A 17,740-nucleotide genomic window follows, 5' to 3' on the forward strand; every position below is an offset into this window, starting at 1 on the left:
TGCCTGCAATGCAGGAGACCTGGGTTCAGTTCCTAGGTCGGGAAATCCCCTGGAGAAGGAAATGGCCACTCACTGCAGTATCTTGCCTGGAGAATCTCATGGACAGAGATTGGGCTGCAGTCCATGGCGTTGCAAGAGTCGGACACGACTTAGCGACTAAACCACCACCATATTTGCCAGACGCCCTCAGTAAACGGACTCTGGCAATTAGCCCCTTGCTGTCACCGTGATGAGGGACGGGGTCGGCTGCCTCGTCGCGTGTGCGTGCCGGGCCCGCTGTGTGCACACCTGCCGGACTCTGCGCTGACTCGCGGGTAACGACCCAGGGCGGCATAAGCTGATGACGCGCCTTGTGAGCGCGAGTCAGCAGACTCTCACACGACTTCGTGACGATGCCTCTGTGTTTCACAGAGGGAATGGCTGCTGAAATCCAGGTTAATTGTGCCCGCATTTAATAGGACCACGGTGTGTGTGTGTGGAGGGCGGATGGTCAGGGAGACACTGTGGAGTCAGCTCACTCCCTCCCCCGGTGCTGAGGTGACAGAGCTTCATCGGCTCCCTGAGCGGCTGTTTAGGTTCCATTTATCTGTATGATTATAAAAAGCACTTGGGCTTTCTCAAATGGCGCAGTGGTAAAGAATCTGCCTGCCAGTGCAGGAGCTACAGGAGATGTGGGTTCGATCCTGGGTTGGGAAGATCCCCTGGAGAAGGAAACGGCAACCCACCCCAGCATTCTTACCTGGAGAAATCCCATGGACAGAGGAGCCTGGTGGGCTGCTGTCCACGGGGTCACAAAGAGTGAGACACGACTGAGCAACTGACCACGCATGCACGCATACGACGCCCACTTGGCAAAGCAATTTATGCCTCACGAGGTATATTCCTGGAGACTCCCTCATCCGATTCTCCACAAACGCAGGCGTTAGTACACAGAGGAATACTGCCCGTGTCCTTTAGGAGTAAGGGAACCGAGGCTCAGAGAGATCAAGCCGCCCGCAGTCACCAAGCTGTCATCCCGCAGAACCAGGACTCACGCCCATCTTTGGACTTTGGACGTGGGCCCTTCGCAGAACCATGAGACCTGCGGGCGACACACGGGGGGGACGGAAGCTGCCCTCCGTCGGGCACCACCTCCTCCCGGCCCGACGTCCCCCCTGGAGCCCAGCCTGCAGCGTGCTTTGACCACTGTAGCGACTTCCGCGCCTGGTGCCCCGTCCCCGTCACCTGCAGAGCTGTGCAGGAGTCCTGGTGCACCAGCTTGCTGTCCCAGGGCGTGGCCGGAAGCCTTGGCCGTCGTGCGAGTCTGCTGGGCCCAGGCGTGTCCGGCAGCCTCGACACGCGTCCTCTGAGCGCAGTGACACAGACACGCTCCCTTCTTTGGCCTCTGACCCATCTAAGTGCCACTCCACGAAACGCAGGCTGAGTTAATTACACCACAGTGTCTGCTCTCCTCTTGAGAAAGTTGTTTAACTTCTCCTAGCCCCCTTTTCCTCATCTTGAAGCAAGGCAGTAACACCCAGTCCTAGAGCTGTTGTGAGATATAAAGCAAAGTCCACCCTTAAGCGACCTGGGAGCATGCCCATCAGTGGTCACCGAGCTTGTCCTCCAGGCGGCGTGCACTCTCACACGTGTCCTCTCTGGGGAAGGAAAGACTCCACGGTCAAGGGTCCACGTGCTGGCCGATCTCTGCCGTCCCTGCTCCGGGGGTCCCTCCGGGGGTGGTGACGCCTGTCTGTCTTTGTTACGGAGGGAAAACAGGAGAGTGTTCTGGGAGAGTGGGGGCCCCCTGCAAACGGACACGCTCATCACTTGAACACTTCGGCTCCTTGGATGCTCTTGGACTCTGTGCTTTTCACTAACTGCATGTTTGCTCCTTCTTCCGGATCGTTAATAAAAGGGTAACCCCAAACCGAGGTTCTGTCAATGCGTCTGCCTCCGAGCCCCTCACAGCCATGCCCTGAAATCATTGTTGCTTTGATGCTAAGGCCAGTTCACAAGTCATTACACCGCATTTATTTCAGACACAATTACAATCAGCTTCGTGGAAACTCTGAAAGGTTAAATAACTGACACTTCATTAGAGTCTAAATATGCTTTATGTATGGCGATTTATCCCATTCCCAATGGAATGTGTCATTTGTCCAGCTTCATGGAGTGATGAGATGCTGCAGCTAACTGAATTTTGCAGATAACTGATGTTTACCAATTTCAGCACCAAATTAAGTGGGGGCACACACACACCATTTTGAATTTTAAAGTGGGTTTCCCTGATAGCTCAGTTGGCAAAGAATCTGCCTGCAATGTAGGAGACCCCAGTTCAATTCCTAGGTTGGGAAGATCTGCTGGAGAATTAAAAGAGTCCTGAAATGATTCCACATTTTTTTGTACACAGAATACGAGAAACGTAATTTAACCATTCATTGATGATGTCATAAATACCATTTATTCCATCCTATAAAACAGCAATGCTCTCGTTAGCAGATATGGAACTCTGCCTGACTGATGTCCCCACACAGAATGGCCTTGACGTCTCAGGATATTTTAGTCTTCGGTGGGGTTCACCTCTCTTCTCTCATGACAGGCTGTTGGTGGTTTTGGGAGGGTGGGTTTTTGGGGGGTGATTTCTTTTCTTTTAAAAAATGAGTAATATTTGCACATTTCTTTAGTGGAAATATTTATTTTAAATTAAATAAGTGCCGATGGAGGCAGAGGTAACATGCTCTGGGAAGACAGAGGAACTGTTTGGTGGTGGAGGAGACAGGCTCTGGGGAGAAGCACAGGGCAGGAGGGGATTCAGTAAAGAAGCCCTTCAGACCTCCCCGGTGTTCCAGGGGTGAAGGCTTCACCTTCCGGCGCAGGGGTGGGGATGCGGCCCCTGGCCAGGGAGTTAGGACCCACAAGACTTATGGCCAAAATACCAAAACATAAAGCAGAAGCAATATTGTAACAACTTCAGTAAAGGCTTTAAAATGGGTCCACATCCAAAAAGAAGAAGACGCAGAAGAACCCCGTCTCAGAGAATGACAGCAACGCTGAGAGAGGCTCTGGGCTGAGCTCCAGAGAGAGCAACACGATTAAGGGCAGGGTCCCAGGCCGGGTTTCAGAGCCTTGGCGATGAACCTGCATCTTGGCTTCCCCCTTAGGCTCTGACCTTGGAAACTCCACCAGCAGTTTTGGATCAACAGGTAACAAACTTGAAATAACTGAAAACAAACTTCTGTTGAGCGTCTTCACACAAGACTGAGGATCAGAGATGAACCGCTGAGGCTGAGGGTGACAGGTGCAGGAGCCAGGCTTCCGCCGGGGCGTGGCGTCCATGAGGCGGGTGGTCTGTGGCTCACACTCCACGTGCCCCTGCAGGTCAGGGGAGGGTGGGGGTGCGCTTTCTACGGCCACTCAGGGTCCCGGGCTAAGGGAAAGTCAGCGTTTGTAGCTGCCCTGCCTCTAAGAAGACCATGCCATTTATTTTCCTGATGGGGCTTACCTATCACTGTTCAACAAATTGCTCCATGATTTTCGTGGCTTCCAACAGCAGTTTAGGCTTCTCACGGTCTCTCCTGGGCTGGATGGTGGGGGTCCACATGTGCTGGGGATGCCGTGAGCTGGGGCGGAGCTCACGGGGGCCTCACTCCGGCCGGCGTGCGGTGGTGGTTGTGTGTACTGAGTGGTGACCTGTTCCCCCTCCACCTGGTCTGTCTCCCTTGGGCGTGGGTGGCTTTGAGGCTTGGTGACCCAGCTCAGCACAGACGGGAGCGGAAGTCCTAGAGTGCAGACCCCACACGGCATCCCTTCTGCTGTGTCCGGTAGATCAGACCTGGTAACACACCCAGAGCAGGTTCAAGGACTGGGAAACAGAATCGCCTCTCGAGGACAGGAGCCTCAGCCTGTGTGGGTGGGCGCTGGGCTGGGCTCTGGGTGCATCTGAGAGCCTCGGGTGGGACTTCAGTGTGAACCCCGATACGGCAGGGTCCCCAAAACCTTGCGACACAGCCCCGGGGTCATCGCAGCAGTGGACACAGGGCCTTGGTTGGTGCCGAGCTTCCTGTGTCTCAGACCAGAAGCGGCCAGGACAGGACTCGGGTCCCCACACAGATGCAGAGGTCTCGTGAGCAGCCTGCGTTTGGTCTCACCCACACTGAGGTCGTGGGTTCACGTGGTTTTGCCCGCTAACTTTCGGGCAGGACTGACAAATTCCTTCAGGTAAAATCAGCTTTATGTGTGTGCTCTGCATGGCACCCAACCCAGCCCTCTGCACGTGGACTCCACGACACTCGGTTTAATTTGTTACTTCTCCTAGAGTGTGTTTGGTTGGCATCATGGTGCTCACGGAGCACTGGATGTGAACTGGAGTTTTGGATCAACTAGCTACTAATCATGCATTATTGGGCAATCACTTACCTCCTCTTAGCTTCAATAATCTTATTTAGAAAGATGTATATAAACAATAAGATCCTACAGTCTAGCACAGGGAACTACATTCAATATCCCATGATAAGCCGTAATGGAAAGGAATATGAAGAGTGTGAAGACGGGGAAACAGTGGAAACAGTGGCTGACTATTTTTTGGGGCTCCAAAATCATTGCAGATGGTCACTGCAGCCATGAAATTAAAAGACGCTTTCTCCTTGGAAGTAAAGTTATGACCAACCTAGAAAGCATATTAAAAAGCAGAGATATTACCTTGCCAACAAAGGTCCATCTAGTCAAGGCCATGGTTTTTCCAGTGGTCATGTATGGATGTGAGAGTTGGACTATAAAGAAAGCTGAATGCCGAAGAATTGATGCTTTTGAACTATGTTGTTGGAGAAAACTCTTGAGAGTCCCTTGGACTGCAAGGAGATCCAACCAGTCCATCCTGAAGGAAATCAGTCCTGGGTGTTCATTGGAAGGACTGATGCTGAAGCTGAAACTCCAGTACTTTCGTCACCTCATGTGAAGAGCTGACTCTTTTGAAAAGACCCTGATGCTGGGAAAGATTGAAGGCGGGAGGAGAAGGGGACGACCGAGGATGAGATGGTTGGATGGCATGACCAACTGGATGGACATGGGATTGGGTGGACTCCGGGAGTTGGTGATGGACAGGGAGGCCTGGTGTGCTGCAGTCCATGGGGTTGCAAAGAGTCAGACATGACTGAGCGACTGAACTGAACTGAACTAATGAAGAGTGTATGTACGTGTATAACTGAACCACTTTGTTGTATAGCAGTAATTAAAACATTATAAATTGACTACTTCAACAAAAAATAAATTAGAAAAATGTACATACCATCCCTATTTCTTAAACGTTTTTTTTTGTGTGTGTGTGGAATAGGATACGTCTCACGAAAATAGTTTGCAAACTTAAAGTCCTGCGTGCATGTTTTTTTCATTATTTGACCAAGGGAAATCCAGTCTCTTAGCCCTCGGAACGGTCAGCGTTGAGGCTGCAGGTCCCTTGCGCAGACTGAGGTCCGGCTGGTCGGACGGAGTGAAGTCTTTCAGGAATGGGGGTCCATTGCAGAGACTTCGTCTTTTGTTCAGAGGGACTCGGGGCCCTGGGGGCTTGACTGTAGAGGGAGCCAGCCGTGGAGGATGGAGGTGGGTGGGTGGGCGCGGGCGGGGCTCCAGGGGGCCAACGCATGTGAGGCCAGGGGCTCAGACAGGGGTGGGCCCAGAGGCGGAGAGGAGGGGGCGCTCGGCGCAGGTTTCGGGGTCCACCACACGCCAGTCCCTGGTGCCCTGGACTTCCTGAGCAGCTGGACACGGAGGAGGGGGATCCGGGAGGGGACACTCTGGGCCCGAAGCGTTTGTGGTGCTGCTGAGCGGACCCCCGAAGCCCTGCCAGGACAGGCGGCTGACCCCTGCCTGACTCCACGGGCCATCTGTGGGGGGCCCCCCTCCTGGGTGAGCCGAGCTGGAAGTGAGGGCCCCCCAAGCGTGCACCCCTCCTCTGGGGAGCGAGGGGAGCTCTGTGAGTGCTCACAGGGACGGCAGGAGGGTGGTGGAGATGGTGGATTGCGTGGTTTACAGGAACCAGGCCTCAGGTCTTGTTGGTACGGAGGCCGGCTTTTAGGAAGGCTGCCAGGAGCCCGTGGAGGGGGCACTTTGAAGGTGCTGGGGCGCACATAATTATGAGGCCCGTTTCGTCACAGATGCAATCTTTGTGTGTGTGTGTGTGTGTGTGTGTGTGTGTGTGTGTGTGTGTGTCCCGGGGAGAGTAGAGAGGTCACTAACTGTGCAGGCCTCTCGGCCTGGGAGCAGGTCTTGGCGTCCCAACCTCCCTACGGCCGCCTGCGCCCCGCGTCTGCGCTGGGGTTCGCTTGGGGAATTCCCCTGTGAAGACCGGCGGCTCTTTCTGGCGTTTATGGACACACACTCCTCCTTTCCGTCTCCCCCGAGAAGCAGGTGGCGTGTGCTGGGAGGGACGTCTCTGCATCCACCCTGGAGCAGGGTCACCCAGCCCTTCCCTTGTGACCCCTGTCAGCCTCCCTCCAGGAACTGAGCTCACAGGACGGGCGTCTTTCCCCCGCCTCTCTCCTCGTGCTCCCGGGTTCTTCATAAACGCGCCCAGCTGGGAGAGGAGATCCCTGGCGAGCCGCAGTCTCCAAGCTCTGCTCCTGGTCTGAGTTGGCGGTGCTGTGGGCCATGCCCTGGAATGGAGGCTCAGAGGCCCCCGGACGCGTGCAGGCCTCCGTGTGCAGGCTGGCCTGCCCCACCTGGGAGCCGGACTCAGGGAGCCCAGGGCGCCCCCCGAGCAGGCCCGGGGTGCAGGGATGGCCGAGAGGAGGCGCAGAGATGGACGGGGGCCGGAGCTTCCGGGCTGCGCTGAGCGGAAGGGAGGGGAGAGGCTCACGGCCTTGCCGCCCTGGGCTCTGCCCCTCCGCTGACACCCGGGTGACCCCTCTGTCGCCCCTCTGGCGGCCCGGATGTCCTCGGAGGCCTGGGACAGTCCCTTGGTTGTTCCCAGGGACTCAGCTGCCTCCTCGTGTCCTGCGGGGCCCTGAACGCACAGACGACATGAGCTTAAGGAACGTTTAACCAAGGGCTCTTTCAGAAAGTGCGGGGGCAGCGGGCGACCGTGGTTTGCCAACCCCAGGGCTGGTCATGGCACTCGGTCACCACGGCCAGGCCTGGAGGGACCGTGGGAAGGAGCCGGCGTCACACCCAAGGGTCACGCGGGGCGGGCTGCCCCCAGGCAGGGGATGGTGACCACAGAGACCCTGCGGCGATGCCTCCAGGGGACACAGACCCTCTTCTCACTCCGTTCCCCCGTGTCTCCTGCCAGACCCAAGGAGAAGACGGGGAACACGGGACTCCGTGACTGCCGTCCCTGCAGTCGGCCCTGTGGCAGAGAGCGGGTGGGGCTGGGGGGGCGCCATGGGACGAGGACCCCCAGCTCAGAGCTGCTCGCACCAACTGCTTCTCCGTGAGCTTCATAAGCTGCACCTGCAAGTGGACACATCACGCTGCTGCTCCGGGGACCTCCGGGCTCAAAGGGCGCAGCGCGGACAGAATGCGGCCCAGTGACCCACGAGCCACGTCCTCCCCACGCTGGACCCCGCAGGGGGCATCCTGGGAGCTCCCCGGAGTGCAGGAGGGGGGACAGGCGGCTCCTGGAAGTCAGGCTCCCCGCACGGTACCCAGAGCAGCGACACTGCGTGTCGGGCGGGGGCGGGCACCTTAACCCTGCAGCGGAGGAACGGGGCCCGGGGCGCCCAGCGACGAGCCCGAGGCCACACGGCGTGCCAGCGGCCGGCTCGACCCCTGATCCAGTTCTGATTCTGCCAGTGTCTTTCCGCACTCTGTGCTGACGTTTCCTCCGCACGATTAAAAGCGGTAAGTATGTTAGAATCTGAGACACCTAGCAAGGGCAAGCGGTGCTGCTGCGGGAGGCAGCAGCCATGGCAACCGGGCTCCGGGCCCCCCCCGGGGGCACCTGCACCTCCAGGTGGGGGGAGGAGGCTCCCGCAAGACATCATCTCAGGTCAGCGGGACCCACTCTTTTCCAGATTCCGCGTGACTGTCCTTTGACAGGTGCGTCAGATGTCCACGGGTGTCCCCAGCCATCCCTCTCTTGGACGCCCGGGGCGGCTGGCAGGCAAATCAATTGCTGAGACCCAGAGCTGAGCTGACAGCTCCCAGCGAAGCCCCGGGGCTGCGGGCCTGGGCACCTGGGTCTGCTCAGCGCAGAGCAACAGGCAGGCGCCGGGCGTGCTGTCAGCCAGGCAGGGAAAAGGGACAAGGCGCTTTGTCAGAAATGACACGCCGGCTTCCGCGGGCCTTGCGAGAGATGTCTGTGGTGATGTGAGTGCGGCTGACAGCCGGCGACGGGAGCGGCTGCTTTCTGGGCTGGCTTGAAACCCATCCAGCCCCCTGCCTTCACAGCGATGACTTCCAATGCTAATTCTCGGCGAGCCAGGCATGAAATATATTCACAGGCGCTACTCGGTGAGGGCCCTCTGGAGTTCTCCGAGGTACCTGTGATGGGAACATCTGTGCCACTTGCTTCTGTGCATTTCTGTTCCCTCGGTTTCAATTATGCAAAGAATCTCCGGGCAAGAAGGGGAGATGGTGGCAGGGGGGGAAGAGAGGAGGAGGGGGGAGGGAGGGGGGAGGGGGGAGTGGGGAGGGAGGAGGGGGAAGGGAGGACGGGGAAGGGAGGACAGGGAAGGGAGGAGGGGGAAGGAAGGAGGGGGAGGGGGAGGGAGGAGGGGGGAGTGGGGAGGGAGGCTGCCTTTGCAGCTCTCTTCCTCCCAGTAAGAGCTGCTGCCCGTCTGCTCAGATGTCCAACCAGGTGACGCAGAAGCAGAGAGGGGCACGCTTTCATCTTCGGCAATGACACAGGAATGCACTCTGCTCGAAGCAAATCAGGCTGCTCTCAGAGCGTGTCCCGCGTCCTGCCAAGCTGCCTGGGCTCTCTCAGCCCTTCTTTCCGCCTGACAAGAAAAGGGCGAGATTACCAGCAGCACACCTGTGAGCATGAGTAATTGATAGGTGTGCCCGCGGCGCAAGGGTTGGGAGGAGGACGCAGCTGGAGGAAGACATGAGGCCCGGGGCTCTGTGTGCCTGTGTGTGCACGCGCGTGTGCACGCGTGCATGTGTGCCTTCTCATTTAATCTCGTCTGTGTCCAAGCCCCCAGCCTTGAGAGGGCCCGCCTGTCTGTTTATCCTCTCGCGGGGAGGGTGGGCGCTGAGGGCGGCTCAGTGAAGGGCCCAGGGCCAGGCCCTGGGGGAGATGCGCTCGCGAGGGGTGCAGGCCCTTGTCTCACAGGAGTGGGGCCGAACGAGCCCTTCTCCCTCCTGCCCTCGGGGCTGCCCTCATGTTGCTGAGCTGCTGGGCCACCCCTCTCCGGGGACCCAGGCGCGGCTGAGGCACTGTCTGGCTCCGCGGTCCTCTCATCGGGCTGCAGAGTGAGCCATTGGCTTCACCATCTGCAGACAAGCCCCGACCACTCTCAGCTATCAAATCTAACAGCTTTGCAGATAACACTCTCGATCCCTGGAGCCGCCTGAGAGTCTAGTTACTGTGGGAAGGACAGAAAGGTCTGCTCCCTGTCGCTCCCTGGAGAGAACGGCTGCCAGCCGGACACAGAGAGGTGGAGGCCGTGGCACTGGGGGTCCTGGAACCCCTGGGTCTCCTTGCAGCCCCCAGAGGTGGCGCAGGATGCATGGCCGTCCCGCTGCTGAGGGAGGAAGGGCTAAGCGTGTAGCCCCACGTGTGAGGGGCAGCATGGACTGAGCCCCGGGTGCTGCCCCCAGACCAGGTGTGCCCCCACCCTGCCCTCTATCCATGGGAGCCTGTTCTCCGTGCAGCTGGCCAGCTTCCGTCTGCTCCCTCGTCCACCTGCTCTGCACCCGCGTATCAAGCATCCGCCCCTGTGGCCTCTGGCTTCTGACCCCGTCCACCGGTGGGCAGCTCTATGAGGGCTCACGGCCGGGAGCGAGGCTGCGGTGTTGGCGCCTCCCCGCCAGGTTTCCACAGTCTGTGCTCCAAGCTCAGGGCCCAGCCCCAGGCAGCCGTCTTGTAACCCCTGAGTTGCTCCTGCAGCTGCTGTGATGCACAAACGCAAGCTCATCTCAGCCCCTGGAGGCCGCAAGTGTTGGCAGGGCTGTGTCCTCCCCGGGGTGTGGGGGAGGGCCCGTCTCCTGCTTTTCCAGCCTCCGGAGAGGCCTGCATCCCTTGGCTCGTGGCCCCTGCCTCCATTGTCCAAGCCAGACGTGTCTCCAGAGCTCCCCACTCGCCCTTTGCCTCCTGTCTCCGCCTCTGTCCTTACCTCTCCTTCCTGGACTCTGATCCACGTGCTTCCCCATCAGGAGGGCCCCGTGGCGACCCTGGGGAACCCAGACTCTCCTCCCACCTCAAGACCCTCGATGCACTCCCACCAGCCCAGTGCCCTTGGCCACACGAGGTTTCACGCTCACGGGTTCAGGGGACCAGGATGTGGGCGCCCCAGGACCTTTCCTGCGCCCGCCCCATCCCCACGCTGCTCACTGCCTGATGCGTGCCCGGCTCCCCACTCTCCGCCCAGGCCTTGGGAACTGAGCTGCTCAGCAAACGTTTCTCGAGGCCTGGCTTCTGCTGCTCTGCCGGCTCCTCCTCCTTCCAGCCCACAGGGACCCACGGCTTCTTCCTATCAGAGTCAGACACTCAGCGTAGCTTCCTGTTCAGGGTCTCGAGGGCTCCCCCAGGCGGGCGCCCACCCGCCGCCCGAAGCCCGTCCCTGAGGACCTCAGAACACGGTGCAGACAGAGACGCACCCGGGGCTTGGACGGGGAGGTGGTCCTCGCCCCCGAGCACGCGCCCCGGCTGAGCGGCCGCCCTCATCGCCTCCTGGCCCCACCGACGTGACCCCAGCGCCAGCACTCACACCATCATCCCCTCAGGGCTGTGTCTGCCCCGCAGGACCAGGTGCCAGCCCTCACCTGTCCTTGGTGCCCGGGAACCGCACCAGAGACAGGAGCCTACTTCTCCCGCCACTCTTGACTCTCAGAGCACTTGGTTTGAAGGGCGTCCTTAGCCCCGCTGCCCTCGCCGGGAGTCAGAGAACTGCTGTCCTCTCTGAGACCCAGAGCCACGCGGGCCGGCTCCGCGCCCCCTGACACCGGCTGAGGACGAGGACGAAGCAGGTGCGCGCGGTCATGGGATCCCCCTGCCCTCGATGGAACGACCGGCTCCTGTCGGGTGTTTCTCTGTGGAACCGACAGCCGCTCACTTCTCTGCCCCCGGGGGGACCTGGTGAGGAGCATGGGGAGGAGGGGGTCTCACATAGAGGGAAAAGGGGGACACGCAGGCCGGCTGCCCGTGGAGGAGGTTCAGGCCCAGAGAGGGCGCGTGATGCGGGATGAGGCACCCACAGCAGTCTTTACTCCTGCTTCCCGCCTCTAGCTCCACCCCTCCATTTGCTCAGAGACCCGGGGTCCTAGCCGGGGTGGGGAGGCCTGGGGCTGTGGGCAGAGCCAGGCTGCGGTCTGCTCCTCCTCAATGGACGTGTGGCCGCTGCAGCCTTCAGTGTCCTCATCTGTGCAAGGGAGCAGGCGCGCCGACCACACAGGAGAGAGGGAGCCGCTCCCACAGCGTGAGGACGCCCACCTCCACCCGCACCCGGTCAGAGCTGGTGCTGGCTGATCACCCCAACTGCGCGCCTTCCACTCATAGCAGGTCGGTGCTGGTGCTGGGTGATCACCCCAAGCTGTGGGCCTTCCACTCACACCCGATCAGTGCTGGTGCTGGGTGATCACCCCAAGCTGTGAGCCTTCCACCCGCACCCGGTCAGTGCTGGTGCTGGGTGATCACCTCAACTGTGGACTTTCCACCAGCACCCGGTCAGTGCTGGTGCTGGGTGATCACCCCAACTGTGGGCCTTCCACTCATAGCAGGTCGGTGCTGGTGCTGGGTGATCACCCCAAGCTGTGTGCCTTCCACTCATAGCAGGTCGGTGCTGGTGCTGGGTGATCACCCCAAGCTGTGTGCCTTCCACTCATAGCAGGTCGGTGCTGGTGCTGGGTGATCACCCCAACTGTGCACCTTCCACTCATAGCAGGTCGGTGCTGGTGCTGGGTGATCACCCCAACTGTGCGCTTTCCACCCACACCCGGTCAGTGCTGGTGCTGGGTGATCACCCCAACTGTGCGCCTTCCACCCGCACCCGGTCAGTGCTGGTGCTGGGTGATCACCCCAACTGTGCACCTTCCACTCATAGCAGGTCGGTGCTGGTGCTGGGTGATCACCCCAACTGTGCGCTTTCCACCCACACCCGGTCAGTGCTGGTGCTGGGTGATCACCCCAACTGTGCACCTTCCACTCATAGCAGGTTGGTGCTGGTGCTGGGTGATCACCCCAACTGTGCACTTTCCACCCACACCCGGTCAGTGCTGGTGCTGGGTGATCACCCCAACTGTGCGCCTTCCACCCGCACCCGGTCAGTGCTGGTGCTGGGCGATCACTCCAACTGTGGGCCTTCCACTCAAAGCAGGTCGGTGCTGGTGCTGGGTGATCACCCCAAGCTGTGGGCCTTGCACCCACACCCAATCAGTGCTGGTGCTGGGTGATCACCCCAACTGTGCACCTTCCACTCATAGCAGGTCGGTGCTGGTGCTGGGTGATCACCCCAACTGTGCACCTTCCACTCATAGCAGGTCGGTGCTGGTGCTGGGTGATCACTCCAAGCTGTGGGCCTTCCACTCATAGCAGGTCCAGTTCTGGTGCTGGGTGATCACTCAAAACTGTATGCCTTCTACCTCCACCCACACCAGGTTCATTTCTGTCCCAGGGCAGCATTACACACACTGAAGGAGGAAGACCCTGCGGGCAGAGGAACAGGGAGGCAATATGGGCCATGTGGGTGGCCAGACCAGCCCTGCTCCCCAAACTGGTCACAACCCCAGACCCTCCCACCGAGATGCCAGCCGCTGGGGTCAGGTGGTTGCTCTTGAACGTGTGTTTGTGTGTGTGTGTATATCTGTGTGTGTATCTGTGCGTGTGTGTGTATGTGTATATCTGTGTGTATCTGTGTGTGTATATCTATGTGCATCTGTGTGTATCTGTGTGTGTGTATGTATCTTTGTGTGTGTATATCTGTGTGTGTGTGTATATCTGTGTGTATCTGTGTGTGTGTATCTGTGTGTATCTCTGTGTGTGTGTGTATCTGTTTGTATCTGTGTGCATCTGTGTGTGTGTGTATCTGTGTGTGTGTGTGTGTATATCTGTGTGCATCTGTGTGTGTGTGTATATTTGTGTGTATCTGTGTGTGCGTGTGCGTGTGTGTATCTCTGTGTGTGTATGTATCTGTTTGTATCTGTGTGCATCTGTGTGTGTGTGTATATCTGTGTGTATCTGTGTGTGTGTATGTATCTGTTTGTATCTGTGTGCATCTGTGTGTGTGTATCTGTGTGTATCTCTGTGTGTGTGTGTATATATCTGTGTGCATCTGTGTGTGCGTGTGCAAGTGTGTATCTGTGTCTATCTGTGTGTGTGTGTATATCTGTGTGTATCTGTGTGTATCTCTGTGTATCTGTGTGTGTGTATCTGTGTGCATCTGTGTGTGTATATGTGGGTGTGTATATATCTTTGTGCATCTGTGTGTGTGTGTGCATGTGTGTATCTGTGTCTATCTGTGTGTGTGTGTGCGTGTGTGTGTATGTGTATATCTGTGTGCATCTGTGTGTGTGTGTATCTGTGTGTATGTATATCTGTGTGTGTGTATCTGTGTGTGTGTGTATATCTGTGTGTATCTGTGTGCACCTGTGTGTGTGTGTGTATCTGTGTGTATCTGTGTGTGTATATCTGTGTGTATCTGTGTGTGTGTATATCTGTGTGTGTATCTGTGCTTGTGTGTGTATCTGTGTGCATCTCTGTGTGTGTGCGTGTGTGTGTATGTGTATATCTGTGTCTGTGTGTATATCTGTGTGTATCTGTGTGCATGTGTGTATATGTATATCTGTGTATCTGTGTGTGTGTATATCTCTGTGTGTATCTGTGCATGCGTGTGTATCTGTGTGTGTGTATCTGCGTGTGTGTGTATATCTGTGTGTATCTGTGTGTATCTGTGTGCATCTGTGTGTGTATATCTGTGTGCATATGTGTGCATCTGTGTGTGCGTGTGCATGTGTGTATCTGTGTCTATCTGTGTGTGTGTGTGTGTGTATGTGTGTGTGTATCTGTGTGTATCTGTGTGCGTGTGTGTGTATATCTGTGTGTATCTGTGCATGCGTGTGTATCTGTGTGTGTGTATCTGTGTGTGTGTGTATATCTGTGTGTATCTGTGTGCATCTGTGTGTGTGTGTCTATCTGTGTGTATCTCTGTGTGTATCTGTGTGCATCTGTGTGTGTGTGTGTATCTGTGTGTATCTCTGTGTGTATCTGTGTGTATCTCTGTGCATCTGTGTGTGTGTATATCTGTGTGTATCTGTGTCTATCTGTGTGTGTGTATATCTGTGTGTGTATCTGTGCATGTGTGTGTATCTGTGTGTATGTATATCTGTGTGTGTATATCTGTGTGTGTGTGTGTATCTGTGTGTGTGTATATCTGTGTATATCTGTGTGCATCTGTGTGTGTGTGTATCTGTGTGTGTGTATATCTGTGTGCATCTGTGTGTGTGTGTGCGCGTGTGTGTGTGAGAGACAGACAGGCAGAGGCGGACAGACGGCGGGCTGTTTAGGGAGCAGGGGGTGAGGCTCCTCTGCTCCGACACTTCTGGCCGGCTGCGCGCTGTGTCTCCTGCCGCCCGTCCTGACCGCCTCGTTGCGCCGTCTCGCGATGGGTGGGGGCTGGTCCTCGGACCCTGGGAGGCACCGGCTTGGGCCGGGTTAGCCGCTGGGCTGGACGGGGGCCGACGTGCGGACGGGGGCCGGCGGGGCATCCGTCGCCCTGCTGTCTCGTGGCCTGGCTGGCTCCGCGGTCCTCACGGCGCCCTCTCAGCAGGCGCCGGGCGGCCCCGATCCCCCCTCTCTCCGCATGTCACCCTGTTTGATCTCCAGAGCGGCCCGAGGTGGGCGTTGCCACCCTCGGCTTCCACCCCTGCGACGTGGGCGCAGGGACCCTGGTCTCAGAGCTGGCCCCCGACGGCAGGTCAAAGGCGCTTCCCCAGACGCCTGGGAGGGGTCCCTTCCAGCTGCTGGGGGTCCCAGCCCTGAAGACTGCTCGGAGGCCACTCCCGGCGAGGCGGGGCTGGGCGGATGGAGGCGGGCACCGAGCGGCGTCTGCACCTGGGCCCGCCCTCCACTCTCGGGGTCTCCCTGCTGGGACCGCCCTCCGCCCTCGGCCTCTCCCTGGCGTGGGGGGCTTATCGCAGCCTGCTCTCTGCGCTTCCTCCAGAGCCAGCTCTGCCCCCGGAGGCTGGGGTGAGGTGGGGACTGTCCCAGCGAGGGTTGGGGTTTGGCGCCAAGGGCCGAGGCCACGGGCAGGGCGGCTGCTGGCTCTGAGGACGAGATCCGGTCCAGCGGTGGCTCGTGTGTCGAGAGGACCAGACAGAGACGATTTGATGTCAGCCTGGTGGCGGCAGAGGTTGGGGTGACATGAAACAGGGCGTCTGGGAGCCGTTGTTTCCCGGCTGTAAGGCAGGCTGTGTCATTATCACCCCCGGGATTCTCGGGGGAGGGCAGGTGGTTGGGACAAGATCCTGCCTGCAGGTGAGACCACCCAGCAGGCTCGTCTCCCCTGTGGCGGCCGAAGAGCAAGCCAGAGCTCCCGAGGGCCTGCATTTCCCCGCCCGCCGGAGGGCAGGGGGGCTTTTGTTAACTCTGATGCCCAGAGGCCCCTGCGTCCTAGAGCCTCTGGTGGAGGGTCAGATTCTGACGGCTCAGCCCACAGCCGCCTCCAGGCCCACTGCCTCCTCACTGGAGCTGGTTGTGGTCGGTAGGAGGGTTCAGGGCAGAGGCAGAGAGGGGAGCCTCTCTTGTTTCCTTATTTTCCCACCTTCTTTAAGGGGGCGAGGTTACAATCTTAGGGCGGCTTTTTGTTAGTGTCATCGACCCTAATATACTCACAGTATTTGCTGCTGGTGGTGGTTTAGTCGCTAAGCCATGTCTGACTCTTGCAACCCCGTGGACAGAGGAGCCGGGCAGGCCACAGTCCGTGGGATTCTCCAGGCAAGAATACTGGAGTGTGTTGCCATTCCCCTCTCCAGGGGATCTTCCCGACCCAGGAATCGAAGCCAGGTCTCCTGCATTATAGGCAGATTCTTTACCAAATGAGCTACAATATGTTCCTCTGAAAAGATGACATCAGAAAGTGGAGATGCCTTTGATGTTAAATATGGAAGAAGAAGCACGCGTCTTGGACCTGACGAGCGCCTCCCCGGCAGCGGGCTTTGGGGCAGACTCTGAGAGGCCCCCGTTTAGGCGTCTGCTCAGTGGCAGAGATAGGGGCACCCCACCCTCCGTGTGTCTGCACGCTGTGACCCATGGGCACGGGGTGCTTGTAACCCCCTGAGGGCACTCTCTGCCGGGGGCCCCTGTGGCCCCTGTGGCCCCCGTCCAGCAGGTAGACGGTGGGGGCTCCCTGGGGTCAGAGGGCCCCCAGCTGTGCCCTGGCCAGACAGACCCTTGCTGTCCCCAGGGAGGCTCCCCGAGTCCACGAGTGCCTGGCGTCTGGGTTCAGCTTCGTTTCCAGGAAGAAGGATCAGATAACTCAGGAAGCCTCTAGGGGCGTCTGCAAGATTGGTAGGTTTCCAGCGAGTCTTGGGCAGTCTGTCCTAGCCCTGCGGCATTAACAATGCAGACAGAAGCCTCACCCTAGTAACTATTAACTGTCCTTTTTCATATCTAAGGGCAACCCAGGGATGAGCTCTAAGGCGGGAGAAGGGACTGAGAGGAACAGCAGAGGAAGCCCTCGCTCAACCGCTCTGGGGGGATCTCTGGGCCCATTCTGGTTGCATCCTGGGGGGGTGCGGGGGAGTAGCCTCTTCTAGCCTCAAGCCTGCTTGTGCACCGTGTGTGTGTGTGTGTGTGTGTGTGTGTGTGTGTGTGGTGGGGTGGTGGCAAGTCTCCGAGGGCACCGGCTCTCTAGCAGGAAAGGTGGGCTGGCTTCTTGAAGGGACCCCCTTGGTGACTGAGCCCACTGCCCCCTGCCTGCTCAGAGGTGGACGCCGCCCCACCCGGCCCGGCCACTGCAGGCTCCCCTCCAGCCGTCCCGCGGGGCGGTGGGCGCTCTCCCTGAGGGTGGCCGCCTCCCGCTGTCCTGCCTGAGCGCCCTCACTCCTGAGAGCTGCTTCCTGGCCCCGCACCCAGCGGGTGGGCAGAGACAGGCTGGCGGGGACCCGTCTCCCCATGGTCAGCATCCCTTGCCACCATCACAGGTCCCACTCTCATCTCACTGATGGGCCTCGGCCTTGAGAAGGGGAATCTAAAAGCAGTAATAAAAGGAAAAGGAAAGAGAAACACTCGCTTCAGCTGCACCTAGTTTTAACTGTGTCCTTTCAGAACACGGGGTGAGGTGGGGCGGAGTGGGGGGTCCCCGCAGGCCTTGTGGACCCTTCTCTGGGTGTGGAGCTGGTGCAGGAAGACCCTTGGGCCGTGCTCCCCTCCGACTCCCCATCAGACCGGCTCCCCGGCCTGGAGAGACGCCCCCAAGGAGAGGAGAGCGCCTGGACGGGGTTCCCTTGCCTTCCTCCGGAGGGGCTCGCCGGCCCGCAGCCAGTTTATGAGAGCCGAGCACGTTCTGTCGGGATCTGCCTGATCGTCTGTTTTCCTTACAGGAGCGCCAGCCCCAGCTGGTGTGTGTGGTTCCCTGTGCAAAGGGGGCCTGAGTCACTCCTCCAGAGG

This window comes from Muntiacus reevesi, chromosome 10, assembly GCF_963930625.1.
Source record: "Muntiacus reevesi chromosome 10, mMunRee1.1, whole genome shotgun sequence".
Taxonomy (NCBI): domain Eukaryota; kingdom Metazoa; phylum Chordata; class Mammalia; order Artiodactyla; family Cervidae; genus Muntiacus; species Muntiacus reevesi.